This window comes from Epargyreus clarus, unplaced genomic scaffold, assembly GCF_041222505.1.
Source record: "Epargyreus clarus isolate Ecla_fem2 unplaced genomic scaffold, WU_Ecla_fem_2.2 ptg000002l, whole genome shotgun sequence".
In the NCBI taxonomy this organism is placed as follows: Eukaryota; Metazoa; Arthropoda; class Insecta; order Lepidoptera; family Hesperiidae; genus Epargyreus; species Epargyreus clarus.
Window position 1 is genome coordinate 2,666,867 of NW_027332210.1, and position 17,729 is coordinate 2,684,595.

The following is a 17,729-nucleotide window of genomic DNA, read 5'->3' on the forward strand; positions in this document are numbered from 1 at the left end:
TCCTACTTTAGATTAGGTACTGATATCCACAACTCAGAGACTATTTTATAAATATACAGATTTACACCCGTTAACTACATATCGGTGTAAATCTGTATATTCTCTACATTCATTTTTTATAGTAGATATAGTCTACTATAAAAAATGAATAACGAAAAAAAATGATTATAGTAATGATTAGTGCAATTTTCACCAAGCCAGTTGTAATTTAGTTAAAACTTCGATTAAGATAATCAAATTTGACTAAAACACCCACCCATATTCGGAAAAAATATTCCTAACTCGGTAAAAGTAAGGTAAATCGACAGAGCAACTCGTAAGTTGGTTACATCATCCTTAATATAGTCAAGACGTTCTTAATTTGGACAAGACGTTTACATAATTTCACTAAGACAATACGTAACACGGAAAATACTACTCTGGTTTGACGAAATCAAGCGTAAATTTGAACTAAGACACTCCTAATTCGACTAATATCCTCTTAATTCAACTAAGACAGTACTTATTCGACTAAGACATACGTAATTTGGCTAAGACGTGCATGAATTGACTAAATGAATCATAACCTGAGATACTAGGTATTCGACTAATAACCTCTTAATTCGACTGTAATCATCGCCATTCAGCACATACACAATTCCACTAAGACCCCTAATTCAACTAAGACAGTACTAATTTGACTAAGACAATCCTAATTCGACTAAGACCTGCGTAATTTGGCTAAGACCTGTGTGAATTTAGTAAATGAATAGTAACCTGAGATACTAGGTATTCGACTAATAACCTCTTAATTCGACTGTAATCATCGCCATTCAGCACATACACATTTCCACTAAGACCCCTAATTCAACTAAGACAGTACTAATTTGACTAAGACAATCCTAATTCGACTAAGACCTGCGTAATTTGGCTAAGACCTGTGTGAATTTAGTAAATGAATAGTAACCTGAGATACTAGGTATTCGACTAATAACCTCTTAATTCGACTGTAATCATCGCCATTCAGCACATACACAATTCCACTAATACCCCTAATTCAACTAAGACAGTACTAACTCGACTAAGACAGTCTTAATTCGACTAAGACAGTCCTAATTCGACTAAGACATGCGTAATTTGGCTAAGACGTGTAAGAATTGACTAAATGAATAGTAACCTGAGATACTAGTTATTCGACTAAAACCCTCGTAATTCGACTAAGATTATCGCCATTCGTCTAAGATACTTGCAGTTCGACTAATATTCGACTAATCAACTCGATTTGCGGCTAAGATAGTCCCAATTTAGCTAAGACAGTCCAAATTAGATAGTTCTAACTCGACCAAGACGCTACTCGTCTAAGATTCCCTCAGTTCGTCTGAGATATACAATTGGGCTAGATAAAGGCTGGATCGCTTGCACCTAATTCTATACGTGGGTATGGAGGCCGAAAGCAGCGGGCGTTCCACAGTGGCGTCAGATTATTTTGAATTAAATTGCTTCAGGAAGTTAAATATTTTTTGCGTGCATTTTTTTTTTTTGGGTATCTTTTTCTTAAGTGTGATGTGTGGTATGTATTAGCAAAGCACTAGATTCCGGTTAGGCTTAAACCGAACAATTGAAGACCTGAAGAAGGTAGAAAAATTCGACTACAGTGCCACAACCATTCTTATAACAGCAGTTTTAAGTGCTAATGTGTTCTGGTTTGAAGGGAGAGATAAGGCATTCCAACTTAGTCCTCAGGGATCTCACGTAAATTCTCTTCCTGCTTAGGTTAGGTTTAATATAAAGTGAAATGTCTATTCCACGATTCCTAACTACTGAAGCATTCAATTCGTAACTTCATGAGATTATGTGTTACACGTGTATATACAAGGTTTTTTTACATAGACTTAAGTGTAATTGGATCAAGCCGTACGGCTCTTGTTTTAATACCTACTTCAAATATAATGAAGAAATATGTGTAAGGAAGCGCTTATATGTAAGTGTTATGTAAAATCTATCAATTGGTATTTATTTATAATGGTAAGCAGCAAACGATGTATTCCATCTGATGATAAGTCACTACTGCGTATGGATCAACTCTACATGGAATAAGGGTCTTATCTGACACGGGTCACCAATGTGTTGCCACTCCTGAGGATAGAGATTGGCTTATATGTAAGTCACATGGTTGCTTATAGCGACGGTGCTGCCACATTCGAACTACAAAGTGTAAATAAATAAATAGAGACCATTTTCTGAAAATAACAATGTAATGTCCAATGTGTAATAGGATTTATATTATATTAGTCGTCCTTTTTAATAACAATACAATATTTTTTGGACTGAACTTTTGTGTACATTTTCAAAGGATAAATCCGCATAACAATTAACTATAATTGTGTTGTTATCTATATATCACGTAAACAACAATTACGTAACAACATGTCATTGAACGGAAACACCCTACAATGCAACCTACAATTTATTACACAGTTGCAAAAACGAAATTGGGTTTACAATACAGATACGGACCGAATTTCCATAAAGTTAAATTACATTAAAAAGTATTGCCATTGTGGCGAACTGCATGGCACCGCACGCATGCGCCGGCGGGCGCTCACCAAACAACCTGTTGCAAGCCGGCCGCGTGCACTGATGCAAGATCTCTCCGTTATCACCAAATAAAATAAATCAACCCTCCAAACGCCACTACAACAATATAACTCAATAACCCAACAAATAACCCGTGACGCGCGTACAAAAAATTCTAACCCTAAAATACTACATAATCTATCTATACGACGTTTTCTTGCAAGTGCTCGCGAAGTGCCTCGAACTGTTTAAGACGGTAGTGATGTGCGATTGATTGTTCTACAATATTTTGTATTTACGTAGCCAAATATACAGTTTTTGTTTTTTGTTAACTTTGCCGAGTTCCTGTAAAAGTTCCGATAGATGCGCTTGTATTTAAGTAGTGGAATTAGATTAATGTTTAAAGTGTTTATTGCGTGTTTAAAAGGTGCTTAGATTAGTGTCGAAATTCGGAAGTAAGATAATTTTCGAGTGAATTCCGAAGTTTCTCGTCGCAGAAGTTGGCTGTTCAACAAGTGGGCGTCTGATGCGATCCCGGGTAAATGTGCCACTGTTATAGTTTGCATGCCGCTTAGCGGGATTACGTTGTACTGTTCCCGGGAAAAAATTCGTAAAAATTCGGCGTAAATTTTCGTTTGTTCCCTTTGAAAGTGCCGTTTTGCTTAAGCGCCACATTTTAATTTGACTCGTTGTTGCTCTTTGCGATTTTTTTCGTTTTTTTTTTATGCGTAAGTGGGTGGGGCCTGCTTCTTTTGTTTTAGAAGGCATCCGATGTCATACGCCATCTTAGGTCGGCGACAAAAAAAGTGTCATGGCGTCGTCTATAGAGGGTTTTTGTTCTAGATTCAGCGGCGTTCGATTTTCGTAATTCTTAATCCGGATATAATTTTTTTTCACTTTTTTGCTAACTCTACAACGAGATAACGTAATCAAAGTAAACTTAAAAGATTTGGTCCTTAACTTACCGAAATCTTTAGCTTTATAATCAAAAATGCTCAATTTACATAACGTGGCTTTAAACTTAGTTAAATATTGTCACATACCAGCTCCACTTAAAATCTTCCTAAAAAACTTAAGCTTTAAACGTAATAGTTTCGTATTAACGGAAAGCTTTAGGCCTAAAGCTTCCGACACCCGGAAATGAAAACCAAAAGTTTGTGCTTAATAACGCATGTATACTTAACTTTTGTCTCTAAAAACTAGTATTACTTAATATAAAGGTTTTTTTATGGACCCAGGGTTTTAGACCCAGAACTTTTGGTTTACTTACCCATAAACTTATCTGCCTACTGACCTAAATTCCAGTGGACCAATGGGACACTTATAACACGTTGATCAAAAGCATTTTAAGGATTGGCTACTATAGGCATATAGCCTGATAAGCCTGAGATGTCACACGGGCATATTCTTCATTGTTCAGAAGTGAATCGGGTAGGAATATCAGATTTTTCTTTTACTCTTGTATTACCCGTAATAGGTAAGATTACGAGCGTTAAAAAATTAGAAAGAAAGAAAGAAAGAAAGAAACATTTATTCGGATAATTTCGAAATTACATAGGTAGCCTTGGAAAGATTTCTGAAACTCTGTAAGATTCTCGGTGAGATTTGTAATTTACGGTAAACCCTTATAAGTCTACAACTGTGCAGTTGGATCAGTTGAAGGTGATAGAAGAATTGGTGTGACTCCGGAAGCACTATCGCTGCAGCAGAACAGCGGTATTAAGCGCTGCTGTGTTCTGGTTTGAAGGGTATAGCAAGGGAAAGAATGCTAAGCCTTTTAGCTTAGTGCGTCATAGTAAGGGAGAGGAAATTAGGCCTATTAACTTAGTTTTCAGGGGTATCTGGAGCCGACCTGTGGAAAGACTTCAAATATTATATGGGATTGATGCCAGATGTCTATAGGCAGCATAGGCTACTTACCAAGTGGACCGCATGCCCATTTCTATTACACATCAATTTATATATAACAAAATCTATAACGAAACCAAAAAATCATGAACAGCTCTACCTTTTAATGACAACAGTATGAATTTAAGTACCTAATGAAGTAAAAACTAATTATAGTTAATTCGTACTAAACCTGTAATTTTGGCTGATTTAACAGTAGTTTAGTTTGCTGTATTCTTGGAGGTTCCTTACTTACATTATTTTCGATATTTTATATAATACTTACAGTTGCTCATTGAGTTAGCCAAATAGGCAAATGCAAAGGGCTTAGGCCATAGTCTATCACGCTGGCCAAGTACATTCCTTCGCACTTTCGAGAGCTTTTTTAAAAATATTTCAAGAAGTTTCCTCATATTTTCCTTCACCGTTAAAACATTACATGATTATTTTAACACTACCTCATTGGCTAATGATAACTTAATGTTTGCATACGAGAACTTTTTACACTAAACTGAAGAAGGTATCCTAACCTTTTCCTTCACGGTTAGAACATAATTGTTTTAACCACTACCTCATTTATCATGCATTATAGAAATTTAAATTTTATTTTATTTTATATTACTAAGTTTAGTAACACTTCATGTTATTTAGGTATATTTGTAGGTATACACGAGGTATTACGCATACGTCTTTCTCGTTTTTCTGTTATTTACTTTTGTTTTTCAGTTATTTACTGTAGATAATACATTTAGTATAGTGTAATTGGTGTGGCATCATTGGTCAGAGTTGCACGACGTACAGGGCCGCACTGAAAACCAGTCGCCGGAGTCTGTTATTTCTCACAGGCATCGGCAGAGACTGAGTGCGACCATTTTTGCTGCTATACTGTATCGTTTACGTCACGTGTTATTTTATTTGTTATTATTTTTATTGTATCCCTTCCATTGTTATTATTTTCTTTTGTATGTTGTAACTTGTATAGCATGTAAAATAAATGGTTTCTTTCTTTCTTTCTTTCAAATTACACACATTTAACAGTTTTTAATAACTGTAACAATTTCCTTATAATGTGTTCTAGACACACATTTGACAATTTCTTCTATGTGTGCATATTTCTTTACAATTTCTTTCGAAACATTCAATAATTATTTTAACTAACCGTTTAGCGATCCTGTCTGGATTTGGGTGGGTATCGACAAGTAATAATTAAATTCGGTCCGCAGTAGCAACCCAGACATACCTACGGAGGGAGTCGTTGCCCTCTGAGCATAGATAAAAAGATTAGGCTTATTTGTGTTCGGTTTCCATTTTTAGTACTTCATCGTATAAGGGTTTTGTTTGAAGAATTTATTCGCATAGAGACATATTATAATAAAACTTTATACTTAAGTTATTTAAGAAGTTAACTTAAGTATAAAACTATTGATTAAATGAAATGGTCACTGTTATGAATAAAATTATTAATAGTTAGGTATCTCAAAGGAAATAAATCATTTGAAGACGTATGTTAAGTTAAAAAAGCAGGTTTCATTTTTTACACCTGATTATAGAAATGGTGAATAATGCTGAATAATTAGAAAAATAAGAGGACATTGTAAACTTATTTCATACCAATGTTTTCCTTATTGTAGCAAATAGAGAATATTCTATTCTATTTCTATGTAGAGTTAAGACTTAAATTTAATAACACTATTCTTAATATATTATTTCGTTTAAATTTAGTTCTCAGGAGTAGCAATTTCTTTAATTGACATCAATTAGATATTAGGGCAATTTAGGAAATTAGTGTTTTAAAACTTAAGGGTTTATACTAAAACAAAAAGCAGAAGGGTTTTATTTTCTTCTCTGGTAGAGCTACAATAATATCATGGATCTAAGTGAAGTAACAAAAAAGTTCTCAAAGTGTGAAGACTATCAATAATACTTGGTGAGCGCAGGGGATCATGGCCTATTCACTCTCATTCCGAGAGGAGACCCGTGCCCAGCAGTGGGAAAGTAATGGGTTGTCGCTCTGTTGCTAAGTCGCTTCCGTATGGAGGTTTGTAACCCCGAATAGGAGTCTTAAAGTCGGATGTAGGACGCTACTGAAAACTAATTTAGAAAGCTAGTCCAAGCTTTCCTTAAAGGAGCTGAATTTGATTATAAATTAGACTATCAGAAATAGGTGGTGATGCTACCGAAATCGAATCTCCAAGGGTTCTGTTCTGCCACCATTGCAGCTCTTAAAAACGAGCTGTGCAAATGTCCATTCTCTTTATACCAAAAAATCGCAACGCCTATCTCTATATTAAAGTGTAGAAATAAATCAAATAAACATACATACATTGTTTATTAGTTATACCGGACTTGTAGGTAACAAAGCCTGAATTTCAGATTCAACAGGCTAGTAGATACACAATTCGGGCAGTTAGTAGGTCAGCCGGTCACCTGACCATCCCTGATTTAGTCACCAAACAATTAAATGGGAACCAAATTACAATTTTCACAAGTCATAGGCACATACCATATAGGTCAGTGGATTATCTGTAATTAAATCTAGAAACATCAGAGTCCTTCCCTAGATCGGCTATAATTGTGTAAGTACCCCTGAAGACTAAATTAGAACGCCTCGGATAAGTATGCGCCCCTTACCACTCTCTTCAAGCCAGAACACCGCTTAACACTGCTATCAATAGATAAAAATAATTATTGTCCCTGTAGTTCCATGACTAGAATAGGGCTACGGTATCCCCTGCCTGTCGTAAGAGGTGACTAAAAGGGGGCTTCCGGGGTTGCGGGCGGCAAGAGTGGGAGCTCGAACCGTCCAGCAAGCGACCCCGGGAAAGACGGCGGTATGTGTGGTCGCATACCGTCGTAAACACTATATGGTGTGGGAGGAGCGAAAACTTCTCCCCCAGGGTAGAGCCCGTAGGGCATCGCGCTTGGAGGGCTCCGGTTGAGTTTCGTTGGGAGTTTGTTGAGGGTTGAGGACGGCCACCGGGGGGGTTTTAGTGCGGTAAAAATCCCACATAACCCGGCGTCGCTCCCACGTCGTCGGGTACCTTATGAAGGTTTCCCCCTCGAGAAAAAAAAAAGGTAAAAATAATTATGGCGGTGCCTTCGGAGTCGAAACACAAAAGGTTCTACTATCAATCATAATATACACAGTTAAAAATACTGTCTGTTTATTCATAATCCCACAAAGTTTTAAGTAAATTCTATGTAACAAAGCCTGAATTTCAGATTCTAATTCAACAGGCTAGTAGATACGCAATTCGGCCATCCAGTTAGTAGGTCAGCCGGTCAAATAACGTCCCTGATTTAGTCACCAAACCATTATAGTCTGGGATCCGACCGCGTAATAACTATGCCATCTGATTGGTCTCCCATTTAGTGATAGCTATGTGTCATCTGTAATTAACCCCTGATATGATTAGACTCCTTCCCCAGATCAGCCATGCGTAACTACCCCTGAGGACTAAAGTGGAATAAATAAATAAATAACGCTTTCTACACTCACGGCCCCACACTAGGATTCCCTGTATCGTGGGTGCTATGGACACACACAGAGACAAATACACAAACACCCAGACCCAGAAAAAGAAATCTAAATTCATAATTTAGAAATCTGTCTGGCCGGGGATCGAACCCGGGACCCTCTGCGCGTCAGACCGGCATGGTCACCGGTCCGCCACGCGGGTCGTCCCTCAGATAAGTCTCCTTTACCACTCCCGTGAAAGCGCAATGCATCACTGCTTGACACTTGATGTTTTTAGGTGGAAATAGGTGGTAGTAGAGGACCCTCCTGAGTCGAACCACAAATTCTACCACCATTTCTACACATGAAATATATGTTGTCCAAAAGTGTATGCTCTTTAACACAGCAACTCTAACCACTATTAAAACGCAGAAAAACACAGGTATAGTCCGCGTAAAACTGCTAGTCCGCTCTGAATATAGAAATGAATCGCGTCGCCATAGCAAATTGTATGACTACATCTGCTCGCAACAACTTCAAGGCAGACTAGCAGTTTGGCGATGACTATACATATAATGTTTATTAGTTACATCAGTCTTTATGTCCATATACCCACAAAGTTTTAAGTAAATTCTATGTAACAAAGCCTGAATTTCAGATTCAACAGGCTAGTAGGTACACAATTCGGTCAGTTAGTAGGTCAGCCGGTCAAATAACGTCCCTGATTTAGTCACCAAACCATTATAGTGTGGGATCCGACCGCGTAATTACTATGTCATCTGATTGCCATCAAAATACAACTTTGGTGGGTTATTATTGATCTGTGGTTAGATTGGTTGAACTGTCAAAATGTGGATGTAATTAAAATTTGTTTTAAAGGATAATTTTAGTTGCCCTATTTTAGTAAATTGAAATAAAAAATGATAAGTGTATCATAAAAACAATTTTTAATTATTAATTCCTTGATTACTAAATATGTTTTTAACTGAACTAAAATGAATATTATATTATGAAGGCTAATAAATTATTATGGTTTAGATCTGAGATCGACTACAGATTTGTCACTACCCCTGAGGACTTGGCAGCACTTAACACTGCTGTTATTAGAACCGTTGTGACGGTAGTGCCTTCGGAATGGGCTAAGGTTTTAACCACCTACAAAATCTACCCGATTCGGATTTGAAATGCCTAACAAATTTCTTTAATAAGACATTCAAATAAAACAAAATATATTCCAAATATATTTAGGGTGTTATTGACAACCCTTACGGCTCAGTGGTTAGACGCTGGGCGTGACGTCTTCGATTCTCGATAAGGGTACAATACGCAATGAATTTGACAGGTGGCAGGACGAAAATGGGGCGAAATAAAAATAAGAATATTCTGACACAGATGTCTTTTTGAGGCAATGTTTTTAAAATCAGTTGTGTATCTCTTGAAGAGGTTTGACAAAATATTAAGAAAAAAGTACCCACAGATAACAAATTAATTTTCAAAAACTAAACATTATCTTCATAAAACTATACAACTTCATATTCTAGAATTCTCAAATATAACTTGCCTCACATTCTGGGAGGAACTTTAAAGATGGTAGAGCCCATATGGTACGGCCAGGCAGGTACCACCTCTACATCTATTTCCACCGTGATCTTTGCGTTTCGGTGGAAGGGTATACAGGCTGACTTACATATGAAGTACTGATCTTAGTCCTCAGAACGCAACGGATCTTTGATCAGGTTTAGGTAGAACGTGTTCTATATAAAGTTGTTTACACATTTTATTTTGTATAGAGTTGGTTACTGTCCATGAAAGGCAGTTACCACTTACTATCACTATTTGAAAAAGCAGTGATAGCCTAGTGGTTAAGGAACACGGCCTCTCGATCGAGGGGTCCGAGGTTCAAATCCCAGGCACGCACCTCTGATTTTCAAATTTATGTGCGTATTAGAAATTAATTATCACTTGCTTAAACGGTGAAGGAAAACATCGTGAGGAAACCTGCATACCTGAGAGATTTATAAACAAAAAAAAATCTTAAAGGTATGTGAAGTCTACCAATACGCACTTGGCCAGCGCGATGGACTATGGCCTAATCCTTTTCATTCTGAGAGGAGACCCGTGCCCAGCAGTGGGACAGTAATGGGTTGATGATGATGATGATGATGATGATCACTATTTCACATTTTTAAAACACACAGAGCGTTCTAACTTAGTCTTAAGTAGCAATGCATCTCTTACATTACATGATCAACAGTGGCTTCCAGTCAGATGAATTGCAAGCTCGGTTTCTATTTCAATTATAACTTTTTTGTGGTTCGACTCCGGCGGCACCACCGCCACACCTATTTCTGCCTCATAACAGCAGTGTTAAGCGCTGCTGTGTGCCGGTTTGAAGGGTGTGGGTAAGGGAGAACTTTTCCAAGGCGTTCCAGCTTAGTCCTCAGGGTTAGCGGCGCGTCTGTGGCCGACCTCAGGTAGGAATATCTAATCCTATCTGGGGTTGATTACAAATGTCCATAGGCCGCAGTGAGCACTTAACGTCAGGTGAGCTGCATACACATTTCCTACTACAAACTTAAAAAAAATACACAAAGCGTTCCAACTTAGTCTTAATACAACATGATTACATGATCAACAGTGGCTTCCTGTTAGGTGAACTGCATGCTCATTTTCAACTTCAATTTTAACTTTTTTGGTTACCTAAAACGCTTTTCCGTACAAAATGGATTTGACCCGACCGGGGTTGAATCTGACCTTTACATTGCGTGGGCTCTGCTCGCGTCATCCGTAGGTACCAATAACAGGGTAATGGATATACCCTTTTTATAATCTTTTACTAACTTACTATGTTTTTTTTTTATAATAGCGAAGTAACAAAATGCGTCTGATAAGAAGATAAGAGACCTATCTGAGATTGGTTATAAGAGTTAACCCTTCAGGACTACTACGATTTGAAGGTATGTTGCGACATAATTATCGAAAGCATTCCAACTTACTTATTTAGGGGTAGCAAATATCTGTGGTCAACCACAGATAGATTATAATCTTATCAGGGCTTGGTTACAGATGACCACGAGCGGCTGTAGCCAGTCACCATTAGGAGGACTGCATGCTCCACCACACCTATTTCTACCTAATAACTGCAGTGTTAGGCGCTGCTGTGTTCCGGTTTGAAGGGTGTGGTAAGGGAGACAGACTTTTCCGAGGCGTTCCAGCTTAGTCCTCAGGGGTAGCGGCGCATCTGTGGCTGATCTAATCCTATCTGGGGTTTATTACAGATGTCCATGGGCGGCAGTAGCCACTTACCATCAGGTGGACTGCATGCTCGTCTGCTACTCTTATATTATAAAAAAAAAATGCTCAATGCTCATTTACTCAGTACAGAAATATTAAAAAAAAACACAAGTGTACCTTTGACAGAGAATCCAGACTCGGATATGGCTGATATTTTTACTAAACTTGTAAAAAACATTGATTTTAATACGAACGAAGTCGCGATTTAAATCTAGTCAGCTGTTAAAATTATTACCTATCAGTATGATGGAAAATTCGCTGTTTTATCTGTGACCCCATGATCCTAATCTATTCATAATTGACCTACAGCTTAAATCGTCTAAAGTAATCATATTTATCTACTTTGTAAGTACCTAACTTATTAGATTTATCATTTCGTTTGACTTTATTGGGTCATATGATCATAGGTATGTTGGGTAAACACGGCAGAACCATATCGGTTCTCGGTACAGGATACGAATCCAGCCACTAAGTTATTATCTTATAAATAATATCTTCATTTAACTTTTACATAACATAGAAGTTACAAACGAGGATGCAGTGATCCTCATGGTAAGTGGCTACTGCTGACCATGGACATCTGTAATTAACCCCAGAAAAGATAACATTTCTAAAATTTGAGGACTAATCAAATCAAATCAAACTTTTTTTCAAAATACATTCTTTACAGAGCACTTTTTGAATGTCAATACAACTACCACCACTACCACAAGGTGTTTCGTTATGGAGAAGAAGCGGCAAAAGAAACTCCATAACACACATCTTTTAAAAAATTGTTTTTTACAATGTTAAACTTAACCTAATGGTACATGTGGAGCTGGAACTACTTCAAACCACACCGTTTTGTCAGTCAAATAATCACTTAGTTCATAGTACGCTTTTTTACATAACGACATGTGTGAACTTTTTTTCTGTGAGATTCAAAATGTGGCCAAGTATTTTATTGTAGTAGCGAATACAGTTACCCATGAAAGATCTAGCCACCTTGCATAATCTATGTTAAGGAATTAAGTTAGAATGCCTTAAACATGAACGTCTCCCTTACCATATCATGTATAAGGTAATAAATGTATGAAATATATTTGTCAAAGTATTTGACCTATTTCTAGTGTGAAGCAATTCTTGCGCTTGGTGGAAAGTGTGGGTGTCCTTTTTTTTGTTGACGAGGGGGAAACCTTCAAAAGGTACCCGACGCCGTGGGAGCAACGACGGGTTATGTGGGACCTTTACTTTTTATGTGGGACTTTTACCCCGGTGGCCGTCCTCAGCGCTGCGTAGAGGACTTCGGGATCTCCAAAGGAACGCAACCGGAGTCCTCTTGGCACGTGGCCCCGTCTGGCTCCGTCCAGATGCTTATGAAGCTCGCCACTCCGTGTGGAGCGTACGACGGTATGAGGTCACACATACCATCGTTCTTCCCGGGGTCGCTAGCCGGGCGGTTAGAGCTCTTGCTGTCCGCAACCCTGAAAGCCCTCTTTTAGTCGCCTCTTACGACAAGCAGAGGATACCGTAGCCCTATTCTGATCCCGGAACTACGGGGACACGGGGTGTGGGTGTCCTGACTTACATATGAGGCGACCATCTTCATCTTAGTCTTCAGTGGCAACGCATCTGTCATCGACTTCATCTAAAACCTGTTCTATGTGGACTTGGTTACAGATGTCCAGTGGCGGCAGTGCCTTACCATCAGGTGGACTGCAACTTGACTTGTTTAAATCTATACTAATATTATAAAGAGGAAAACTTTGTTTTTTGTTTGATTGTAATGAATAAGCTCAAAGGCTACTGAACCGATTTTAAAAATTCTTTCACCATTCGAAAGCTACATTATCCACGAGTAACATAGGCTATATTTTATATGAAATATATTTGAAAAATAGATTTTGAGGCGGTACAAAGTTTGCCGGGTCAGCTAGTCCTAAATAAAATGTGTGGACAGCATATTCGTTAGTTACTTTAAAAGAAAAAAACTAAACAACTTGCCAGTTCAACTCCTAATTACAAGTGTTTGTGCAAACATTTGCACTTGGCTAAGTGTTAAAATTATCACATCGCCACTACAGCTTAGACAAACCAATATTTGTGTAGAACCTTTAAGACCACGTGTATGGACACGTATAATATTGTTATAACAAACGAGCATGCAGTCCAACTGATAAATAGCTCAAATCAAATCAAAAATCATCATCATCATCAGCCCATTATCGTCCCACTGTTGGGCATATCTTCTTTCAGATTGAGAGAGGCTTAAGGCTATAGTCTAGCGCTAGCCAAGTGCAAATTAGTAGACTTGAAACATCTTTGAGAACTATTAAACAATCCCTGCCTACGTACATCATCATCATCAACCCTTTATTGTTCCACTGCTCGACACGAGTCTCCAATCCGAATGAGAAGTTTTAGGCTAGTAGGCAATAGTCTAGCGATACACTGCTTAACCCTTAACTGAATTAATGTCCTATCTGAGGTCTGTTATAAATATATTAGCAGAGCATTAAGTTAGAACGCCTCCCTTACCACATATTATTAACGAGCTTTTTTTTCATCCCCTATTTTGTCCCCTTGGGGGTAGAATTGATCAAAATCCTTTCTTAGCGGATGCCTACGTCATAACATCTACCTGCTTGCCAAATTTCAGCCCGACCCGTCCAGTGGTTTGGGCTGTGCGTTGATAGATCACTATGTCAGTCAGTCACCTTTGAGTTATATATATTTAGATTACAACTTCCGTGTAGTCCACCTGATACCGTGTAGTCACCAACTCCATATAAAACAGGTTCCAAAAACTGATCACAGATGCATTACCACTCCTGAGAACTAATGGTCGGCTCAAGTACCTAAATCAGCTGGCTTCCACACTTTGAAGGTGGTAGAACGCTTTGCGGTTCGACTCCGGCGGCACCACCGCCGCACCTATTTCTGCCTTATAACAGCAGTGTTAGGCGCTACTGTATTCCGTTTTGAAGGGTGTGGTAAGGGAGACATACTTTTCGGAGGCATTCCAGCTTAGTCCTCAGAGGTAGCAGCGAATCTGTGGCCGACTTCAGGTAGGAATATGTTATCCTGTCTGGGGTTGATTACAGATGTCCATGGGCGGCAGTAGCCACTTACCATCAGGTGGACTGCATGCTTGTCTGCTACTCCTATATTATAAAAAAAAACTCTCACACAGAAAGACAAAACTCCTACACACAACAAATAGGTGTATCGGTAGTACTTTAGTCCATCCGAACTACCATATTCTTAATACTAAGGCAAAAATACTAAAATCCTTATAAGGATTATTCCATAATTAGTTTATTACGGATCCACGGAAACGGAACTAAAAACCAAAATAAAAGTGACCTGGGTGCTAAAATTCAATTTTAACCCATTACCGCCTAAAACTTTCCAAATAACACACGAAAAGCTCACAATTAACTTTGTGCGAGCTTTAAAGTCTCTGTAACTTTGTTTTGAAGCTTTAAATGTTTTTATAAATAGGTTAAGAATAATTTTCCCTCTTTTGTCAACCAATTTTTAGGACTTTAGCGTTAGGGTAAATTTACACAGACATAGAGCGTGTCAGACGCATACCGTGACAGACAATCAAGTATTCCTATATAATATATATTAACCCACTCGTATTTTCATCTGTCGTAACGTAGTCCCATAACATAGATGTTTATTTCTCGTAATAAGTTATTTTTTTCACACAGAATCGAATCTAGATCTTCTGTGGTATAGATCAGTATAATGCCACTCATGTCTTCAAAAATAAAAATTTATATTTTTAGGCTATTAAAATTCAACTCTTATACGAAAATACTTAACTCTACAACTATCCACATAACACCTCTTTTTTAAGTTTTTACTTATCCATTGTTTCAGCCAGAATCGAGCCTAGAACTTTATGCCTGTATGCCACTTAAATAATCACTATCAAAGTAAAACTCTATATACTTGTAGGCTGTTAAAATACAGCTATTTGATTCTCAAATAAACAACTCTACCTCTTACTTATTTAAAAGTTTTAGTAGCGCTACCATTATGAAAACTATATACTTTTAGGCTATTGAATATCAAAATAAAACTCTATATAAGTAATTGTACGTTATTGCAATAAAACTATTTGACTCTACATGTATTACGTAACTCTACATTTAGTATTTTCTCATTTATATTGACTGGATTTCTTTACTTACTATTTGCCAAAAGTTACTTAAAATAGTTCCTTAATTACTAAAAGTAAGATTACTAAAGTTTTACTTTTAGTCTTAATATTAAATTGTTCGGTTTAACTAAAAATGAAACCAATCGAACTGTGCCCTCTTTATTAGAATAAACCACTTAATTTAAACAACCTACAACAACAATAACTAAAACCAATAAAATCCATTTCTAATTCCAGCTACTTATCTTATCTTTAGAACACTGAAAACTAAGCAGCTCTAAGCTTCAGTACACGACGCGTCAGAACTAAGCCGCCCGTAATAATTTTTGATAGAACGATTTGCATCCCAACAGCGCCATCTATACGAATACCAACAAAATTTTTCACCGAACCATTTCTTACAAGAACTTTGCACACCACCACACAACGCACACAGACACAGCGACAATGAGTACACAATTGAACGCACCCACACGCCGAGAAAAAAACGATAAAAAAAACGCACACTACTACTCGAATTTACTTGCACACAGCGGAAAAATGGCGTTCTATTTTCGAGTTTTAAAAATTGTTTTAAGGTGATTTCGAGTTATATGTTACTCTAAAGTTAGTTGTAGTGTTGTTTGTAATAAATTAAGGAGTAGTTTAGTTATTACGAGGCAAATGATAAGTAAGTAACTGAAAAGCAAGGTTCAGGTTCATACAAGCGCGGGCACTCACACAGGCACAGCTGGGGTGCATGATATTGCAGTTTGTCCTTGTGTGCGGTATAGCGCGGCCGAACGGTCTTGAGCTTGGTGTATTATTTCTATGACATCGTAGCTACTCTACGATTTAGATTGGAATTCAATTCAAATAACAACTTTGTTATACAGTAATGTGTTGTTATTTAAGTAGTTTCAGGATTATAACGGCTATCAATGCGTGTAGGAAATTCTTCAGTTTAGTTTCGATTGATAAACTTTCTTCAATCAATTTATTTAATAACAATATGAAAGTTAAAGAGTATTTAGTATAGTTGATTGGTAATTTCAACGAGTTTTTGCTTTGTTCGAGTTGAAAATTACAAGTTTTCAAAATTCGGACGTGTTTTACAGGAAATTGGATGGGAAACTATAATTTTCGTTCTTTTTCTATTTTATTGGTGTGTTAAGTTAAGGAGACATGCTTTTCCGAGGCATTCCAGCTTAGTTCATAGGAGTAGCGGCGCTGTGACCGACCTGAAGTAGGAATTTAATCTTATTGGAGGATGTTCATAGACGTCCATGGTCGTTATTGACTTACCATCAAGTGGACTGCATGCTCATTGGCTACTAAATTTCGTATATCATCGATTTTTATTCAATTTTGTCTATTCTTGTGTCTATATTATCCGATATCGGTTGCATCGCGCCAGTACCAAGACTAGTCGGGTGGCGGCGCTCGGCGCAGTAAACACAAGGTAATGGCTAAGTACGCACGCCCGCTAGTACAGTGTGCGCGCTCGGTGCAGTGCCTCCTATGCACAATCCAGTCGCATTTCCGCTCCCAACACAACATACGATCTAACACGCGACGCAACTAAACCTCAAAATAAACACGAGCCGAAATTAAAAAAAATATTTTTAAATTTTACAAAAAAAATTAAAATACAAAAATCAAAAAATATATTCATATCAATCGCGTAGTGGTTTGTTAAACATCAAATTGTATTTTGCGATCCAGTGGATTTTTATTAGAGTGCGCAAACTTTCCAAATTCGAAACTGCGATGCACACATATCAGATGGAAACTTAGGACCGAACTTAGGTATTAGACAGATTATAGATAATACTTATTTTGTGTATCAGAATCGTGATGTGGTACGATATACCGAGCAGTGACAGTGCCGCCGCGAGTTACGGCTGAAGGAATTGTGAGTGTTGATGACCAGGTGACGCGCCGGCCATCCGAACTTTTTCGTTGTTTTTTGTTTTTTTTTTTTTACAAAAATTACCACCGAAGTGTCAAACTGGACCGAGGAGGACACGGCCACCTCTGACGCATGTGAGTACATAGACAAAGAATTTAATTCGTTTCGATATTGTGCCCTTAATCTTGCGTTTTCCTTGACTCGGTGGCCTTGTGTGCGTGTGTGACGGATCGCACGTGTTGCTGTGTGCGTGGGGTTCACGCACATTTTTTGTGTTTTTCTTACGAGCCCCCCTCCATCGCGCCCCACCTATAGTCGTTAACATTATCTGTCCCACTCTTTTTCTATGACTACGCCGCTCTCACGTGTGCGTGAGGCGAACGTGTGTGCGTTAATAAATTGCAACCTATATTTTGATCGAAGGCCAATGACGATATAAAGATTACTATTCACGTTTTCTATTCGATTTATTCGTAATAGATGTCCTTTGC

At 37.8% G+C, this 17,729-nt stretch overlaps 1 protein-coding gene across 4 annotated transcripts in view; it reads left to right on the forward strand.

The window, feature by feature from the left end:
* Eip93F (Ecdysone-induced protein 93F) overlaps nucleotides 1-17,729 on the forward strand; it is a 287,440-nt gene that overhangs the window by 88,547 nt on the left and 181,164 nt on the right. Inside the window, exon 1 of one of the 4 annotated variants that reach the window (XM_073077939.1) lies at nucleotides 16,790-17,372. The exons of the other annotated variants lie outside the window; for them this stretch is intronic. The gene's annotated coding sequence lies outside the window, so the exon portion shown is untranslated. Of the gene's footprint in view, nucleotides 1-16,789; nucleotides 17,373-17,729 lie in introns of those variants that run through there. 4 annotated transcript variants of the gene reach the window in all.